Source organism: Amblyraja radiata, chromosome 5 (genome assembly GCF_010909765.2).
Source record: "Amblyraja radiata isolate CabotCenter1 chromosome 5, sAmbRad1.1.pri, whole genome shotgun sequence".
NCBI lineage: Eukaryota > Metazoa > Chordata > Chondrichthyes > Rajiformes > Rajidae > Amblyraja > Amblyraja radiata.
This window is the reverse complement of record NC_045960.1, coordinates 99,410,582-99,431,864: the sequence shown is the minus strand read 5'-3', so window position 1 is coordinate 99,431,864 and position 21,283 is coordinate 99,410,582. Positions and strand designations below refer to the sequence as shown.

Genomic DNA, 21,283 nt, shown 5'->3' with positions numbered 1-21,283 from the left:
ATTATTAATTGTGGTTGAGAATTGGCAAATAACAACTTCTTGAACCACAGCAGTCATCCTGGTGAAGGTATTCCCACAGTTCCCAATGGACATGGAATTCCAAGATTCAGACAAAGCGATAATAAAGTAATGGCAGTTTACCTCTAAGCCAGGATGGTTCCTGACTTTGGAGGAAAGCTGCAGATGTTGTTTCTATGTACTTGATGTCCTTGTCTTAGGTGGTGGAGATTGCAGGTTTGGGAGTTGCAGGTGTAGTCTTTGGAAATAACAATGGAGGGAGTGATGTATCAGAACATGGATAGGTGTGTCAAATTGCCTACTTTGTCTTCTAGGGCATTGAGCATCTTGAATGTTGTAAAGCTGCAGTTGATAATTCCGGTATTTACCCCTTAGTCCGTTCAGTGAAAACACTGACTAGAATACTTTCAACAACCTTTATTTCATCATGGTGACATTGATTCTCAGTCACGCTCTAGGAAGTTATCCTAGCTCAATCACAGAGAAACAAGTTCTCAAACAAAGGAATTAGCATATATATATAGTTGATACAGTGGGAGGTAACTTACAATGGGTGGTAATCTTCTCGACCAATCACTACATTATCACATAGTTATATAGGTGGGGACAATCTTTCCACCCAATTACAATCATACACAGTATAATACATCTTAGCCAATCACAATAGCATCAAACATCAAACATAACATGTTTGCAAGAATGATGATAACTCCCCATGTTCCTACTTATTTCTATCCTTCCCAGTCGTTCAAACTCTTCCTGCACCCTATCAACATACTCAGTCTTTCTTCATCACATACTTTATCCTTTCTTACCAATAACATTCTTGGAGCACCTATTTATCTATTTATTTATTTATTTATTTATTTATTTGTTTGTTTATTTGTTCCAAACAAGTAAAGACATAAATAGGAATAAATAACCTGAAGACTGTACTCCCCAAATTCCACCAACATGTCTCCTTCCCCACTAGAGTAGACAAGACACTGGACAAAGTCTACACCAACATGGCTGAAGCTTACAAAGCCATCCCCCTCCCCCACCTTGGTCAGTCTGATCACGTCTCATTGTTCCTGCTCCCTAAGTACTCTCCACTCATCAGACGGGTTAAACCAACTGGGAGGACAGTTAAAGTCTGGTCAGAGGAAGCAGACTTCACACTTCAGCAGTGTTTTGGAAACACTGACTGGAAGGCGTTTGCAGCTCAGGCCACCCTTGACTCCCACACGGACATTGATTCCTACACATCCTCTGTTCTGGACTTTATAAACTCCACCATCAATAGTGTCACCTCCCTCAAACAGGTGACCATATTCCCGAATCAGATGCCATGGATGAACAGCGAGGTCAGGCTACTGCTGAAAGCACGGGACACCGCTTTCAGGTCAGGCGATGCTCGAGCCTACAGTTCAGCCAGGGCTAACCTGAAGAGGGGCATCAAGAAGGCCAAGCACTGCCATAAGCTCAGGATTGAGGAGCACTTCAACAACAACTCCGACCCCCGACGCATGTGGCAAGGCATCCAGGCCATCACGGACTACAGACCCTCCAACACCACCCCCACATCCAGCGACGCCTCCTTCCTTGAGGAGCTTAATCACTTCTATGGCCGCTTCGACAGGGACAATCTAGAGACAGCCATCAAGGCTGTGCTACCTGCCGATCACCAACCCCTCACACTCACCCCCTACGACGTATACGTGGCACTGAGTAGGACTAATGCACGTAAGGCTGCTGGCCCTGACGGCATCCCCGGGCGCGTGCTCAGGGCCTGTGCTGCGCAGCTGACAGACGTCTGGACTGACATCTTCAACCTGTCACTTGCCCAAGCAGTTGTCCCCACGTGCCTTAAAACCACCTCCATCGTGCCAGTGCCAAAACACTCCACTGCGGCAAGCCTCAACGACTTCCGCCCAGTTGCACTTACCCCCATCATCACCAAGTGCTTCGAGAGGCTGGTCCTGGCACACCTCAAAAGCTGCCTACCCCCCACACTGGATCCCTATCAGTTTGCCTACCGCAAGAACAGGAGTACGGAGGATGCCATCTCAACGGCACTTCACTCCGCCCTCTCCCACCTCGACAACAGAGACACTTACGTAAGAATGCTGTTCATCGATTACAGCTCAGCATTCAACACCATTATACCATCAAAACTGATCACTAAACTCGGTAACCTGGGCATCGACCCCTCCCTCTGCAACTGGATACTGGACTTTCTAACCAACAGACCCCAGTCTGTTAGGTTAGACAAGCACACCTCTTCAACCCTCACCCTGAACACCGGCGTTCCACAGGGCTGTGTGCTGAGCCCCCTCCTCTACTCCCTCTTCACCTGTGACTGCACACCTGCACATGGTACTAACACCATCATCAAGTATGCAGATGATACAACGGTGATTGGCCTCATCAGCAACAACAATGAGTCGGCCTACAGGGAGGAGGTCTAGCACTTAGCAGCATGGTGCACTGACAACAACCTGGCCCTTAACTCCAAGAAGACCAAGGAGCTCATTGTAGACTTCAGGAAGTCCAGGGGCGGCATGCACACCCCCATCCACATTAACGGGACGGAGGTGGAACGTGTTTCTAGCTTCAGGTTCCTGGGAGTCAACATCTCCGATGACCTCTCTTGGACCCACAATACCTCAACTCTGATCAAGAAGGCTCACCAGCGTCTCTTCTTCCTGAGGAGACTGAAGAAGGTCCACCTGTCTCCTCAGATCCTGGTGAACTTCTACCGCTGCACCATCGAGAGCATCCTTACCAACTGTATCACAGTATGGTATGGCAACTGCTCTGTCTCCGACCGGAAGGCATTGCAGAGGGTGGTGAAAATTGCCCAACGCATCACCGGTTCCTCGCTCCCCTCCATTGAGTCTGTCCAAAGCAAGCATTGTCTGCGGAGGGTGCTCAGCATCGCCAAGGACTGCTCTCACCCCAACCATGGACTGTTTACCCTCCTCCCATCCGGGAGGCGCTACAGGTCTCTCCGTTGCCGAACCAGCAGGTCCAGGAACAGCTTCTTCCCGGCGGCTGTCACTCTACTCAACAACGTACCTCGGTGACTGCCAATCAACACCCCCGCCCCCCCCCCCCACTTATTATTATTTATTCAAATCATTTGCTATGTCGCTCTTCCAGGGAGATGCTAAATGCATTTCGTTGTCTCTGTATTGTACACTGACAATGACAATTAAAATTGAATCTGAATCTGAATCTGAAATAACAACAACAAAATCGAAATAGTCAAACATTTGGACATTCCAGGCAATATTTGCAAAGCAATGAAAAGCATAAAGCAAAATTTAAATGTCCAACACTTTTTCTTTACAAGCTCGAAAAGGAGTGATAAGAAGAATAACTTATTTAATCTCACCCCTTCTCCCTAAACCCTTCTTCCATATTTAATAATTAATTAATTAATAATAATAATAATACCCCAGACAATTTTTAGAGATGCATACAAACATATATATACATACAACTGATATACACTTACAAGTAATATGTATGAAGTAACCAAAAACATAAATAAATAATAAACAAAATAATAAACAAACACTAACCCCTGTTTGTCAACCATCCCCTTCATCCCTGTAACTTGTGAAAAAAATTTTTTGTATGTCATTTTGAACTGGTTCATGTTTGGACATTGCTTTAACTCCACATTCAAACTGTTCCACAATCCTACTCCACAGACCGAAATACAAAAGGTTTTTCTGGTCATGCGGACTCTTTGTGCCTTAAAATTAAATATTCTTCTTAAATTATAACCCCCCACTCGCTCATTGAATAATTTTTGTATATTTCCAGGTAAGTTTTTATTTTTGGCCCTAAACATTATCTGTGCTGTTTTAAATGCAACCAAATCTGCTAATTTAATAATTTTGACTAAGAATAATGGATTAGTGTGATCCAGATACCTGACATTGTGAATAATACGTATTGCTCTTTTTTGCAGAATAGTTAATGAATGTAGCGAACTTTTATTGTTATTGCCCCTATGCCTTCCAGTGCTGTCTGCCTTCTCTCCAATGCACATTTTACAACTGTTAGTCCTACAAAATACAAATAATTGCAATAGCTAGGTACATAGCCATGTTAATTAGCCAGTCTGACCAACTTCCAAAACCCCAATTGCCCCATTCTCTTCCTTCATGTTTTCTAACTGTTCTCTTATTAGCACCGCCATTCAATGTTATCATGGCTGATCATCCACAATCAGTACCCCATTCCTGTTTCTACCGTGTCCAACCCTTAGCAATCCTATATGTTTAAATAAGAACCCCCTCATCCTTCCAAACTCCATAGCATTCAAGCCCAGCTCTCCAAAACTGCACACAATACTCCAGTTGCGGTCTCACCAGGGCTCTGTACAACTGCAGAAGGACCTCTTTGCTCCTAAACTAATATCCTCCCACAATGAAGGCCAACATACCATTAGTGTTCTTCACTGCCTGCTGTACATGCATGCTTACTTTCAGTGACTGATGTACAAGGACACCCAGGTCTCGTTGCACCTCCCGTTTTCCTAATCTGACACCATTCAGATAATAATCTGCCTTCCTGTGAATACCTCACATTTATCTACTTTATACTGTATCTGCCATGCATCTGCCCATTCACCCAACATATCCAAATCCCCCTGTATACTCATAGCATCCTCCTCACAGTTCACTTTGCCACCCAGCCCTGTGTCATCTGCAAATCTGCTAATGTTACTTGTAATCCCTTCTTCTAAATAGACACATGGACTTTTACTCCCTCCTTTTGACGTGCATAATCAAATTTACAAGGAGCATGGTAACATGGCAATACTCCATACTTATGATTCTCCTTCCTTGCTATCGCCATCACATTGCAGTGCATCTCCTTCACATAGGTGATAGATTACATCATCATACTCTGTTTTCCGCAGACCCGATGGCTATCAATGCCCCAAACTAGGCGAACAACAATGGTATGTCCATCATGATTTATCCTAGAAAGGGATTTCTTGAAAGAAAGAAGAGGTTAGCGTTTTATGTTTTGGGCACCATACAGACAATCTTACAGTGGTGAAAGTGAACCCATGCGTCCCTCCCCTCTACCTTAGCTGCGGTAGGGGTTGTTAAAAGGACCTGGTAAGGTCCTTCCCACCGAATGTCCAGTCTATTCCTCATCCAATTTTGATCAATAAATAAGAACCAGGTTCAATTTTAGACGGAGTGGTTAGAGTGTAGATCTCTCAATGCCCTGGTTGACGATAAAATATAGTTAATAATTTCTAATGTCATGTGATGAAAGTGAACAGCCTTTGTATTATTCTGATTCCATGGGGTTCTGAGTGGACGGCCATATACAATCTCTGCTGGACTCAACCGAGCCTTCCCTGCTGGGGTGGTACACATCTGTAATATCGCCACAGGGAGAAGTTTAAGCCAATTGGTCCCTGTTTCAATCTGTAATTTGGCAAGTTTATTTTTCAATGTTTGATTGGCTCATTCAATGAGTTTCCGCTTGTTGGGCAGAGAATTATGTTTCAAAGGCCACGCACATTATTGCCATCCTGATCTATAATTGCATATCCTGAAAGTCTTTCACCTAGTGGTCCAATTGATGCCCTCTCATCTACATACAGTCAGGGTTTGTCATGGGAATATCTGTCAAATCTTCCCGAACAGGGGCATCTTCTTTAATCACAATTAGGCAGTTGTGCCCTGATTCCACTTGTTCCTCTGGTGGTTCGGCAAGAAAGGATGCCGGATTGATGGTGGTACCATACTTAAATTGCAAGCTTGCACGCTGCTCCAGCGAGTACTGTGCTATAGAGGGCAGTGCTACATTTTCTGGAGAGCTACCTGGATGGGATCAATCTTAACACATCCTACCCGAGTCGGGTCTTCTGCCCATACCTGTGGGTCCACATACTCTGTTACCTCACTCCCCAGATGATGGCTTGCTGCGTAGTAACCATCCTTGGTGACTGATAAAATTGAACAGTACAATTATTAGACAGTTCTTGTTCCTGGCTCGTGTTTGGATTTTCCAGACCAATCGCATGCTTAACCATAGCTCCTAAATCCTTTGCATGAGATGGGAAGTTCACTTTTTTTGTTATATGCGGGGCAAACTCAGAGTCCTGGTTCCACAATTCCGAAGGCACCTCAGCATACTCTGCTGTTCCATGTGGTCCGGTTACTAATACCAAAAGGTTTACATCCCATTTAGTTCCTTCAAAGGATTTGAAAAATGTTTCTAGCTCTTTATTGCCGCTATTCCGGTCATATGCTAAGGTGATATGGAGCGGGGCTCATCTTCCAGTGTTATGGACTGCCATTGGGGTGTTACTGATGAGTAACACTGTCTTTTTATTGTCCTTGGGATCACAGTTATTCTAGTATCTTCACATACGATCTTTAACTGAAATATACATAACAAATCTCGGCCCAGCAGATTACAGTCTAGGCCTGGGGTGATCACAAATTGATCCGGAACTGTTTCGTTCCGGTATGTTACTTCGACTGGCATAGAGATGGGGCATTGACATGTAAAGCCGATACTTGTCAATCTCCACATTGCTGATCTGATCTATGCTGGGTGTTCACTATGTCTTCTAGTGCTATGTCAGTTCAGCAACTTGTTGTTTTCTCTACTTCATGCAGTGGGTGGTAGGGATATGTGGATACTGGTGCGGGTTCTACTCCCCCACTCATCCAAATCAATTCTTGTCGTCTCTCTATTAAACCAAAGCCAACCATTAGACCATGCAAGCTGCTGCTCAAGTCCTCTCTAAGTCTAAGAAAGTGGATCACATCAGTCCAGTTTTGAGGTCTTTACACTTTCAGTTTGTCAAATAATTGATTTCAAAATATTACTGTTGGTTTATAAAGCACTGAATGGTATAGGGCCAAAATACATTTTTGATCTTCTGCTACATTATGAACCATCCATACCTCCGAGGTCATCTGTGTCAGGTGCTTTCTGTCACCAGAGTCAGAGCTAAACATGGAGAAACAGCATTTATTTTTTTCACCACATTTATGAAACAAACTTCCATAAAAATGTAGGTCCGCTCCAACTCTCAGTTCTTTTTAAAGACTTTCCTGTTTGACGCTGCCTTTAATTAAATTAGATAATTAGTCATTTCTTACATTGCACTGTAACTTTTACTTATATTTTATACTTGTCATATTCTATTCTTTTTAATGACTGTTTTTAATTGCTTCTCATTCTCCCAAGATACAGAGAAACAGAAAAAATGTACAGTGGCGGCGCCTAACGGCAGCGGCTCCACTGCAGTCGAATGTCTTTTTTTATTTTTGTCTTGTTAAATGTATGTCTTGAGTTAGTTTTTATTATTTTTTTTAGCTGTGTATATGTGGGGGGTGGTGGGGGGGCTGTGGGGGAAACCGTTTTAAATCTCTTCCCTGTGCGGAGACCCGACTATTCCCTGTCGGGTCTCGGATGTCGTTGGGCCTAACATCGTGGAGCCGGCGGCGACCTCCGGCCGGGACTAACCTGGGTGCTCCAGTTGCAGAGCCTGCGGAACTGACATCGTGGAGCTGGCCGACTTCGGAGCGGGAAGAGCTGTGGTGGTGTGCGGCTGCGACCTGACTTTGGAGTTCGGAGGCACCGGCCGCAGACCCGGTGGACGGGAACATCGGGAGCTCGCAGGTCCCTGGTGGGAGACCGCTTTTCCGAGCTCCGCAACGGCGACTTCTCCCGCTGGAATCGCGGGTTTAAGGACATGGAGCCGGGGGCCTAACATCACCCGGCATGGCTTAAATGGCCTCAGGACTTACCATCGCCCGCCGGGGGCTTTAACATCGGAGCCCCAGTTCGCCTCGACACTGCAGTTGGACTGCTGGACCACGGGAGAAGGAACAAAGGGAAGAGATAAAGACTTTGCCTTCCATCACAGTGAGGAGATGTTGGAGACTCACTGTGATGGATGTTTATGTAAACTGTGTTAAGTGTGGGTCTTGGATTGTTTTGTAATGTAAAAAACTGTAGAAATTATATTTTGTTCAAACCTAGGTTTGAATGACAATAAATTGCATTCTATTCTATTCTATCTATTCTATACCACTCAAATTAACAACACAGAATACCAATGGCATTAAGTAATGTCCCAAGAAGCATCAGCCAAGTCCTAATATGGTAGGTACACAAAAAGGCTGGAGAAACTCAGCGGGTGCAGCAGCATCTATGGAGCGAAGGAAATAGGCAACGTGTCGGGCCGAAACCCTTCTTCAGACCTTCAGACTTCAGACCTTCTTAAGTCCTAATATGGAGTTGTTATTCTGTACCAATTCATTCTGTCCCCTGCTATCAGTTCCAGCTACCCTAACGGGGCCCCTCTTATCTGCTCCACTAGAGAAAGCCTGTCTGAGAGAAATACAAAGCCACAAGATCTGGCCAAGTATCTCAGCAAGCAATGCAATAGCAATTAGCTCTTTCATGTTTTGTGATTCATTTTGGCCAACAATTTCACACAAAACATTAAGTTCCCACAACACAAAATTTACACATCAAAATAAATTCCATAATACCCCCGCACAAAACTCAGAGTTTCTTAAAACAGTTAATAAAACAAGAACAAAATCATACAAACTATAATAAAAATATTTGATTTTAATACTTTAAATCTGAAGTATGAGTATACCACTTTAAGTGAAAGCACTCGACCATAGCAGAATTCTTATCAACTAGGAATGCCAAGCATTGTTATCAGAAAAATGCTGTATCCTCCACACTTCTTAAAATTTAATGCAAAATTGCACAAACTAAGGCAAAAACATAAGTCACTATATACAAAATTAAACCACAATAACTTAAACACAAACATTCAATAAAACACTTTAACTTATCAGAATTTAGAGCCGAATTTTTTTTCTCGCAATCCTGAAATATCACAGACACCCCTTCCCAACCTTTTTTGCACAGTACAGCCTCTCAAAGTAATTTATCAATCTTACTTATCCTGACTTTCTACCTAGGCGCTGATTTTGGAGTAATTTGTCAAATATTTACTTCAGCCCGAAATGTATTTCCAATTACTTCAATACTGAAATGCTCCCTCAGCTGAACCACTTTATTAATATAACCGACACAATATCAGTATTCTTCGGACTACTAACATCAGTCTCTTCGGGAAGCCTCTCGAAGGCCAGCTAATTGCTGAGAAGCTGGATCAGCGAATCGGAGGAAAATCGATGCAGTAAAATCACTCATCGGGGGCCCAATTCCTAAATTCCCTGAACTGACAACGCAACCCTTTTACTGCAAACCATCGAGGGCCTCCTCTGAGATCCCGGACGAGCCCCCAAATGATAATTGCGGTATTTACCCCTTAGTCCGTTCAGTGAAAACACCGACTGGAATAATTTAAGCATCCTTTATTTCACCATGGTGATCTTGATTCTCTGTCATGCTCTAGGGAGTTCTCCTAGCTCAATCACGGAGAAACAAGTGCTCAAACAAAGGAATTAGCATATATATATATATAGTTGATACAGTGGGAGGTAACTTACAATGAGTGATAATCTTCTAGACCAATCACTACAGTATCACATGGTTATATAGGTGGGGACAATCTTTCCACCCAATTAAGCAGCTTTTTCACGGGGCGACTTGACGCAAGAGTTAACCAGAGTTTAACATCGTGGGAACCTCGTGCGATAACAGTACAGCATTCGTGCACCATCGTGGACCACCGTGGCGCTAACGGCAGGTAATCGTGTAACTTGGTGACACGGGAGAAAATTCAAGCAAGCTTGAATCTCTCCAAGAGTGACTTGTACACTTGTGGTTGAGCATTGCAACACTATACGAACGTAGTGGCCAGTGCGATATCCGTGCGATATCCGTAATAACTCTTGCGGTTACCGTGGGAACTCCTGCGAACGGTAAACCCGGAAGCTGGACAGAGGGGACAGAAGGTGAGTAAAAAAGGTGTTCTCAATATCCTTTATCCGGCGAAAACTTTGGAACTAGTCGTTCAGTGCGAGTTGATTAAAAAGTGTTTGGAAATTTCAAACTTCAAATCAAATGTCTCTCAAACCTGCTGATTGTATCTGATTCCACTTTTCGTAGCAAGTTCCACTTTTCGACACAAAATGCTTAAATAACTCAGGCAGGAAGCATCTCTGGAGAACATGGATAGGTGACGTTTCGGTTCCAGCTGGGAAAGAGGAGGCAGGATCAAGCTTGGCAGGTGTCGGAAGGAACTGCAGATGCTGCTTTAAATCGAAGATACATAAAATGCTGGAGTAACTCAGCGAGTTAAACCCATTCTTTCTCTCCAGAGATGCTGCCTGTTCCTCTGAGTTACTCCAGCATTCTGTGTCTATCTCAGGTAATAGATGGACACGGGCGAGGGGGCAGATGGTTTGAACAAAGACCCTAGATTAAAGCATAGTCTGTAAGATAGGATTGTGAAGCATGGGGAAGGAATGTTTGGGGGGGGGTGAGAGGGGTGAGGGGAGGGCTGAAAGAGGTGCGAGTCTAGATGGGCCACAGTGGGGTGGGGTGCGGTGGGGTGCGGGCGAGGGAAGGGTAAGAAATGGGAGGAGAGAGAGGTTGTTAGAGGTTACCTTGTGGCTAGCATCCGTCCATCCATGAGAGATGCTGGTGTGGCTTTACAAACATAGAAAACAGGTGCAGGAGTAGACCATTTGGCCCTCCGAGCCAGCAGCGCCATTCACTATGATCATGGCTGATCACACAAAACCAGTACCCCGTCCTGCCTTCTCCCTATCTCCCCTGATTCCGTTAGCCCTGAGAGCGAAATCTAACTCTCCCTGATAGGAGTAGAATGAGGCCATTCGGCCTATCAAGTCTACGCTATTCAATCATGGCTGATCTATCTCTCCCTCATACCCCATTCTCCTTCCTTCTCCCCATAACCTGTGACACCCGCACTAATCTCTGGGTTAGGCAGCAACTCCACTATTGTGCCGCAGTGCCGTTCCACAATTCCCTGTCTGCGTGTGTTTTAATATCCCAGCCCAGCTTTAAACCTGGGAATGGGAAGGGTGATTTTACAGAAAATAGAACATTACAGGAGGGGACCAGTAAATGGTCAATTAGGGTAGGGCACCAGTAAATGGTGAATTTGGGGAACGCACCAGTAAATGGGGAATTAGAGGAGCGCACCAGTAAATGGGGAATTAGAGGAGCGCACCAGTAAATGGTGAATCAGAGGAGCACACCAGTAAATGGGAAATTAGGGGAGCGCACCAGTAAATGGGGAATTAGAGGAGCGCACCAGTAAATGGGGAATTGGGGGAGTAAATGGGGAATTTGGACAGCAGCAGTGATAGTCATTGATTGTGTTATGTTATGCACGGATATTACACTGGTGTGAACTTGTATAATACGCTGTGCAGCAAAACTGGACCATGAGTTTAAGATCAAAAATTTGCGTGTAAATTGATATGACTGATAGACACAAAATGGACCCTTCTTCAGACTCTCACCAGAGATGCTGCCTGTCCCGCTGAGGTACTCCAGCTTTTTGTGTCAATCTTCGACAGATTGGGTTTGCTGTAAATGTCTCTATGTTAATATGTGTGTCTTTTCCTCTTGGGCATTACTTTGTTTCTGTTGGTGGCTCCACATTTTATGATAGCCTGAAGTGTGATAAAGCTTTTACCTCAGCAGTTTGATTGTCAGTGCTTGTTTACCTCATTGTTAAATAAATATATTTTTTTACTATCAGCTTGATGTCTGCAATTCTTCATTAACACATCACTACAAGATGAATGTTTCTAATGTTATAATCCCTCTCATGCTGAAACACAAAATAGTTGAAGGGAGGTGATATAATCACATTTTCATTAAGTTTCATTTTTGAGTGTTCAGGTCCATCAATTGTTGAGCTATTTAAACGTTTGAAAGTTTCACCTCTTGGTAGAAAATAAAATAAGCCAATCAGCACGGTAAATGTGAGACAAAGTCTTTATTCCTATTTGACAATATTAAAAGACGACTTCTTGCACATATTGAGAGAAGGTGCATGACACCAAACATTTGTCTATAAAAGGGCCTCGCAAACACGAAAATCAACAAATGAGGCGCTAGATTATTTTAAACACATTATATTCATTAACCTCCGCAACAAGCCTAAACTCAGGCATTAAAAGGGACAATGCAATGTGCTAAATGGCAGGTTTTGCAGACGAACATCTTATAGGAAGCACTTTTCAAAGGACAACACTAGAAAGTCAGCTTATTTGCTATGCATTTCTGCTAACATGCAGTAGTGTTCCTGTGGTCAGCTACCCATCAATATAGCTGTCCTGCCACGGCACACTCCCCAATTGTGAATTGTAGTAAGCGCAGAGATGGCCTCTTTGATCTTTCACACCCAGTGAGACTTCCTCTTAATTCTCTTTTTAATTAATCTCTCCCTTCTGCCTTCATGCAAGCGTCCTCGATGCACATAGTGGGCTGCTGCATACAGCGCGTGAATGAAAAAAAACACCATCCTGTACTCGAAACTACTTAGTATAGGCATGTCTCCAAATGAGCCAATTCAACCAAGGGAGGATATTTCTAGTGTGTGAAAAAAAAAAGTGACATCATTTGTGCCACGTGTAGTTCACAATGTTCATTCAAGATTTAACGGGAAAGCTCGGGAGACGGACAAGTCACTCGCACAAATAACGGAAATGCCGAGTACCGTGGGAACTCTTTATCTACACCACGTTATATCGTGTGATATCGTGCTTGACCACGACCACTTCACTCTGGTTACATCTTGCGTCAAGTCGCCCCGTGAAAAAGCGCCATTGCATACACAGTATAATACATCTTAGCCAATCACAATAGCATTGAACATTACATGTTTTACGAGAATGATGATGTCTCAGTAAGGAAAGTGAAACCTAACTTCAAACAGCCATGAGGTATCCGCTAATCTCCAAGAGACAGAACACTTAACCCTTAGCCCTAGAGTATCACCTAGTTGTGCATATTCTCACAGTCATCCAGATAAGTGTACATCCTTGTCTTGTTCTGTGGAGGTAGTGAAAGACTTAAGATCATCAGGGGCTGAGTCACTAAAAATTATATACAGTTATGACATGATTTTGATAATACAAATTGCTGGAGTAACTCAGAGGGACACGCACCATGTCTGGAGAGATAGGATAGGTGATATTTCGGGTCAGGACCCTTCTCCACTATTACATGGTCTTGTTACCATATTATTCATGCGGCTTGTGCAGTTAAATTGCTGATTAATAATGATCCTTAATAATGTTGATGATGGGGAATTTTCAGATGGTAATGCTGTTGAATGCTTAGATTGAATGGTTAGAATATCCATTGGGATAGTTGGTGACTTGTGCAGAGAAGTAGGAATGGTATTTTGGAGCAGATGTGAATGCAGTGAAAAAATGCATGACAGATTCTCGTGAAATGGATTTAGTGATTACTATTATGTTTTGTGTTGCTTTGAGGTCTATCTTTCCTGCCTGTAAGACACATTAGAGACATTTGCCTGTTTGTAGCTTCATGTCCTTGTGCTGTGTCAAAGTCATCTTGGAGAGACAATTGCTCATCCCTTCCAATTAGACTTTTGGACCTCTTTTTGGAATGTTCCCTATGTGAATTGGTCAAGCACTCTGTCGATGCAATGCTCTTCAGCTTTGTGAGATAGTCATCCACAGATTCAGCACTAGTTTGCGTGAGGCCGTGAAAAGTATAGTGATGCATGCGATGGTTGGTCTTTGGTTTAAGGTGTCTTTCAAACCTATCTAAAATAACTTTTATCTTCTCTCTATCCTCTTGCTCAAATGTCCAGCTGTTATACAACTCTAGTCCCTTCTCTCCTGACCCGAGAAGCAGGTAGCTAGCTTTCTCACTCTCACTAGCATTCTTTAACACACTGTTGAACATTAGTCCACTTTTTTGTCTAAATCTGGCAAGACATTCTATGAGCTGCTTCTCAGTCCATTAGTGGCGCTAGAAGAGGCATATTTGATACAGCCATATTTATTGTGATGCGTACAGCGTTGTCGTTCCAATTGTGTGTGACAAGTTAATAACAGATCCAATCAGTTATAAATATTTAAATTTGCAGTGTGGTTACTCACTCGTTTTCACTGGTTTTGAGCGACAAAACAAAGTAATTTTTGTTGAACATTTGAGCCTTCGGTGGCTGATTAAAGTATATATAGCATTTGTGGGTCATATACCACTGCCACATGTTATGGTTTGTGTTGTTTTGAGATCTACCTTCAAGATAAAGAACGGTGACAGCACTTTGTGCCGTAGTTCTCTTTTACTAGTACTGTGTTCTACAGACTTCTCATTCTGCAACTGTTCGGACTATCTACAGTAAATAACATGCTTGACTACGTCATGCAATTAATTTGCATGTTACAACCCAGTTTCAGTTGTAACAATATAACAGTTACAGTCATGAAAACAGGTATCATCAGTTTAACTTTGTTCTTGGAGAAAATGTTGAAGGATGAACCAAGAGGAAGGGCATGAGGGCATGCATCGGAGCACTGGATTCCGAAGGAGGGAAGGCAGTTCCCAGCTTAATTTGTGCCTCACATTTGGTACTAATGAGCACTCTCTCGATGTGTCATGCACAACTTTATGAAAAATGCAAATTATGGTAATGAACAATTAGGTCCAATATTTAAGAGAAAGCCACCTTTCAGACCGCTGTATATTCTGAGCACAATTGCATGCCTTTAAATCCTATGACAAATTTCTGATATTTAATTGACCTTACAAAGCTGATGTGGGATAAATATGAAAAATAAGCTACATTTTTTATCACCAAGCAATTGCATAGATGATTTTAACCCCATCACTTGATTTAAACTGACATGTTACTTATAGACAACTGACATTAACACTCTAGTTTTTAATGCCCCAGATTCTTTGTGTCATTGGGATTCAACTGAAACTGTGGAAACATAGTCCATTTTTATCACGTAACGAGTATTTCATGCATTATATTACAATGGTGAGAGCAATTCAGAAGTACTTGTGAAGGGTGTGAAGTACTTTGGGATTTGCTGGAGACATGAATTGTACTAAGTAAATGTGCTCTTCCTTCACATCTCTGATACATGCTTGTCTTGAAGTGTTATTTAATTCTCAAGTGGAATTTTTGCAGGCTCTATCCAAACCATAGAATTCCCAATAATATTTTCATTCTGGATGAGATGGTTATGACTTCCACTGCTGCCAGATGGTAACCCTTTTAAACCAATTTTCCACCTAGTGGCGCTAGCATTGGCTGCCTCTCCAGCAGTCTGTCACGTCCATTCTCTGTTTTTATTATTTTAAGTATGTTTTAAATGTGTGTTTCAATGTTTCTAGGTTAGATTATGTGGGGGGAGGGAGGGGGAATAGGGGAAACTTTTTTTCAGTCACTTACCTCGACGGAGATGCAACATTCTCAGTGTCTCATCTCTGCCACCCGGCCCAACAACTGGATTGGTGCAGCCTTTCCTAGAGAGCAGCCTAAAAGGAGCTTCAAGCCGCAGGCGCGGCGCGGTGCAGCGCGGACTTTCACATCACAGATGTGTTCCGACCGCGGGGCCTGTGGACTTTAGCGCCGTGAAGCCCGTGGTCTCCGGTAAGAAGCAGCCGACTCAGGAACTCCTTGCCGCGGAGTTTTCCGACCTGTCCCGACGTCAGAGTTTCGATCATTCCGACCAGAGTGTCTGAACATCGGACCGTCTGTAGTAGCGAACTGCGGAGGGTTCAAAGGCCCCGACCACCACGAGTGAACGAAGGAGGAAGATGACTGAACTGTATTGCCTTCCATCACAGTGAGGAATGTTGATTCCACTGTGGTGGATGTTTATGTTAAATTTTATTTTATGTGTGTATTGTATTATTTTCACTTAGTATGGCTGGGAGTGGTAACTCAAATGTCACTGTACCTTATTTGGTTAAGTGATAATAAATGCGAACTTGAACTTGAACTTGGCAGGTACGGGATACTGAGTTGGATGATCAGCCATGATCATATTGAATGGCGGTGCAGGCTCGAAGGGCCGAATGGCCTACTCCTGCACCTAATTTCTATGTTTCTATGTTTCTATTAACTAAAGTGACTATTGTAATCTCCGATTCTTGATTTAATGCTGGAGAATAACTGGATTCCACTTCACACAACAAACCCCTGGTTTATGCTGCAGGAGAGCATGTCCGCACCTCAACCAACAATTCCCTGAGGAGGATTCGGGGAAGAGTGATGAGGTTGATTACTGGTACTGGAATTCCAAATCATGAGCAAAGATTCACAGAACCAAACTTGTATTCAGCAGAGAAAAGATTGTGAGATGCTTAAAACAGATAAAGTAAGACATTCTGTAAATTGGACTGAGAAAAACAAAATCAACAAGCCTCAAGCAAGACTTAAAACGGAAAATATTTTGTTTTCTATGGTGTAGATTTAATGTGCCATAACCCTCAGCTAAAGCTAATGCTTCAACAATTTACATCTTCTGACAAAGGTGTGCATGAAAAGCTGTGCAATTAAAGCAGCATGGAAATAGTACTGAAAACGGTTTTGAGTCTGATTAATGACTGTGAGGACTTACTTTTTCCTCATTTAATTGGAGGAGGCAATTTCAGAAAGTACAGTGCATTGTATCTGAATAGAAATCGAGATTATTGTTCTGATGATCTTGAGACTGCAGTTCAAATACTATCACACCAGTTGGGGTAATTGCATTGTTAAACAAATTACAAGGGAATGGAAAATTAGTTCCAATAGTGGTACCCTGTAACTACCAGACTAATAGAAACACAACCTGGATAACCTAGATGTGATTAATTATGCTGTTCGTTCCTTCTCACTGCTGCCGTCTGGTTGAAGGTATAGAGGCTTGAAACTGCGCACGACCAGACTCAGGAACAGCATCTTCCCCTCTGTTGTCAGGCTTATTGTTCTTCCATGAGCTAGGATACTGTCCGATTCATCTCAACCTTGTTGTGGACATTAGATGTTATCTATGGAACTGATGTGCTATAATGGTGAGAAATATATTCTGTACTCTGTATCTTTATCCTTGCTCTATCTATAGTGCTTGAGTTTGACTTGATTGTATGTATGTATAGTACATCTGATATCTTTGGATAGTATACAAAACAAAGCTTTTCACTGTGCACATTAAAATAATACACCTAAATCTAAACCTCCTGTGGTGTGTTCTCACACTCTGTCTCCACCTTGACTCTTCCCTTCCTTCACCCGACAACATATGCCTTCCCTTTTGTTAGATCTGCCTCCATCTATCCCTCACCTGCTTCTGTCTCCCAACTCCACTTCTTCCTTTACGCCTCCACTTCTGGCTCAAGTTATGTGTTATCCATCACCCCTCCTTTATCTATTGATCACCTCTGGTTCCTGTCTCTCCTCTTTATACTGGCTCTGTTCCCTCTCCACTCTCAGTCAAGTTGCGGAGTTTCAATTTGAAACAACAGCCATTCCTATCCTGCCCCATCCCCATAGCTGTTCCTCCAGGTTTCTTTTATCTTCTTTTGAATCTTAACTCTCCTTTCAAGTGACCTGGTGTACAAAACCAAAAGAAAACAAAACTCTTGAAATATTCAGAAGGTCAGCCAGAATCTATTGAAAGAGAAAGAATAAAGACTTGAGTTCCTGCCCCCTCAACATTTGCTGCAACACCTGCTGACTGAATCTGCCATTTAATGTTTTTATTTCACATTTCCACCAGCTGCAGTTTCCTGATTTTTGGTCTAGGAAGCAATTCCGTTGTAAATGTTTAACGGGGGCAAAATCTACAGGCAAGACCTTTGAATAAATAATAATAATAATAGATTTTATTTATGGGCGCCTTTCAAGAGTCTCAAGGACACCTTACAAAAATTTAGCAAGTAGAGGAAAAACATGTAAGCGGAATGAAATAAATAGTAGAGACATGACTAGTACACAAATTAAAGACAGAATTCAATTCAAAACACAATATGAAGCAATTCAAGCACAGGTGAAAAGGGAGGGGGACGTGGGGCTAAGGATAGGCAGAGCTGAAGAGATGGGTCTTGAGGCTGGACTGGAAGATGGTGAGGGACACGGAATTGCGGATCAGTGGGGGAGGGAGTTCCAGAGCCTGGGAGCTGCCCTGGAGAAGGCTCTGTCCCCAAAACTGCGGAGGTTGGACTTGTGGATGGAGAGGAGACCGGCTGATGTGGATCTGAGGGACCGTGAGGGTTGGTAAGGGGAGAGGAGGTCAGTGAGATATGGGGGGTCCAAATGGTGGAGGGCTTTGTAGGTGAGGACCAGGATTTTGTAGGTGATCCTGTGGGAGATGGGAAGCCAGTGAAGTTGTTTGAGGACTGGAGTGATGTGATGCCAGGATTTGATATGGGTGATGAGTCGGGCGGCTGCGTTCTGGACCAGTTGGAGTCGGTTGATGTAGGTGGAGCTGATGCCAAGGAGAAGTGAGTTGCAGTAGTTCAGTCGGGAGGAGATGAAGGCATGGATGAGTCTTTCAGCAGCGGGGGGTGTGAGAGAGGGTCTGATTTTGGCAATGTTGCAGAGGTGAAAGAAGGAGGTTTTAATGACATGGCGGATGTGAGGCTCAAGGGAGAGGGTGGAATCAAAGATCACGCCAAGGTTGCGGGCCTGGGGAGATGGGGAGACAGTGGTGCCGTCGATGGTGAGAGTGGGGTTATTGATTTTGCTGAGTGTGGGTTTGGAGCCTATGAGGAGGAATTCTGTTTTATCGCTGTTGAGTTTGAGGAAGTTATGTTGCATCCAGGTTTTTATAGCTGACAAACAGGAGTTGATATGGGAGAGGGGTAAAGTACAAACATAACTGGAATGATCCTCTCAGTGGCAAGCCAGAGGGGAGAACCAACCCGATCCACAACAACGAGAGCTGTGTTCTGCACTTTGATATTGTGAAGAACCATAATAAGCTTGACTCTTAAAGAGCTGCACTTCCTAACTCAGATGGAACTGTCAATAACAATGTTTAAAATGTTCAAAAATATTAAAAAACCTATTTTTAAAATGTTTTGTTCAGAAAAATGATAACAAAATGGAATATTACAATTGTAAACATTTAAAATGCTTAGAAATGCTAAATAGCCTGAACATTTCAATTTAATAATACTTAGTCCCTCACAGCTAGTGTTCTCCATTACAATGGTATGAAAGTGCTCGAGGCTCCTGGACCAAACTAGTGCAGGATATTCTAGAATGTTCTCTACCATCAGTAATGTGGAATCCTCACAAGGTTCCACTTCCACATTGAAGTCCATGGGGAGTTTAGTGAGAGTGAGGTCTGCAAAACAAGGTTGACAGTAACTTTGGGACTTGCACCAATGTCTGTGCACATATGGAAATACTATTGAGTTCATTTGGAAATTAGGAATGTAAACCAATGTGCCAAACTCCTTCCCCTCACCTTCAACCTGTGTCTACTTGTTTTTAGTACCTTAATACCTTAATAATGAGGAAAGATCTGAACGTTTACCCTATTGTTGCCCCTTAAAATTTATATTCTTCTATTAGGTCACTCATTGGCCCAGGGAAAACTGTCTATCCGATGTAGAAATGAAAAAACTGCAGATGCTGGTTTACAAAAGAAGATTCAAAGTACTGGAGTGACTCAGTGGCTCAGGCAGCATTTCTTCCTCGAGCTTCACAATTTGGAACTTCAATTCACTGGATGTTTTCAGGGAGAGTTAGAGTCTAATGGAATCAAGGGATATGGGGGAAAAGCCAGAATGGGATACTGAGTTTGGATGATCAGTCCTGTCAACATCCTAGCAGATCTCTTCTGCACTCTCTTCAGCACAACCACATCCTTCTGACATTGTGGTGAGCGGAACTGCGCACCCTACCTCCAAGTGTTATATTGTATGCTCCAACTTGTGTTCACCATCTCTCTACCTGTACTGCCATTATCATGGAACTGTAGACTGGAACTCCAGGTCCCTATATTCATTAACATTCCTTAGCACCCTACCATTTGCTGCATAGAACTTCCCCCTTTTCAGCTTAATCAAAATGCATCACCTCACACATGCCAAGACCAAGTTCCACCTGCCAAAGCTCCACCAAACTTTTCATCTGATCGACATCCAGCTGTAACCTTAGACAATCTTCCTCACCATCCAGAACACATCTTTTGCACAATATGGAAACTTTCCAATCATACCTCATACATTCACATCCAAGTTGTTCATACATATTGTGAGTAACAAGGGTCCCAGCACCACTAACCGCAGACTATTTAGGAAAAGCATCCCTCATCTCTTTCTTCTAGCAGTAAACCAGTTTTGGATACAATTAACCAGCTTGCTATAGATCCAATGTCTTAACTATATGGACTTGCCTACCAGGAGGAACCTTACTGAAGTCCACATAGATAACATCTATCACCCTGCCCCCATCAATCTTCTTGGATTCCTCTGCAAAAGCGTAATCAAATTAGGTAGATTTTTTCCACACAAAGCCATGTTGACTGCCTCTGATCTGCCCTACCTTTCTAAATGTATATAAATCAGGATTTATATATCCAAGGCAAGTAAAATTAAAGAGAATCCCAGAACAATCTAAATGTGTGTCAGCAGCGAAAGAATAACTAAAGAGTGGGTTCTCTTCAGGGCCAATGGGGTAATTTATTGGAGAGAAAGGAGCACAAAGGGATAAAACAATCTAAGGATTCTCTCCAATAATTTCCCGACAGGCTCACTAACCTGTAATTACCTGGCTTATACTTGCTGCCCTTCGTAAATAAACAATCGACATTGCCACCTGAAGTTCTAGGTTTTTGAATTGAATTGAATTGAAATAATTTAATTGCCACACAACCAAGGTCGGTGGTATTTGGGTTGCCAGCAGCGGTACAATAATAAAGAACACAACCACAATAAAAAATTTACACAAACATCCACCACAGCATTCATCACTGTGGTGGAAGGCACAGAGCTTGGCCAGTCCTCCTCCATTTCCCCCCGTGGTCGGGACCACCACCCTCCACAGCCGTTGCTGCGGGCGTCCAGATGGTAAGGGACAAAGTCAAAGTCAAGGTGAGTCCAGGATCGGCTCTTCCCAGCCAGAGACCGCGGCTTCAGGCTGGTGTAGGCCGCAGGCCGGCGGACAAAGTTTTAAAGTACCTGCCGTGCCGCAGCCGGAAGCACCGCAGTCTGCAGGGCCGGCGGTCGAAGCTCCCCTCCAGGGGAGATGATAAGTCCATACCACGCCCGCGGTAGAAGATGGCCGCGGGCCGGCGGTGGAAGCTTCTTCTTCCCCCCGGGTCCC

At 43.3% G+C, this 21,283-nt stretch overlaps 1 long non-coding RNA gene across 1 annotated transcript; it reads left to right on the top strand.

Annotated features, from left to right (window-relative positions):
* The first annotated feature begins 341 nt into the window (after positions 1-341).
* On the top strand, positions 342-15,453 carry LOC116972868. Its single transcript, XR_004411936.1, has 3 exons — positions 342-354; positions 5,237-5,239; positions 15,257-15,453. It is a non-coding gene; the product is annotated as an uncharacterized LOC116972868 (long non-coding RNA).
* Positions 15,454-21,283: the final 5,830 nt, after the last annotated feature.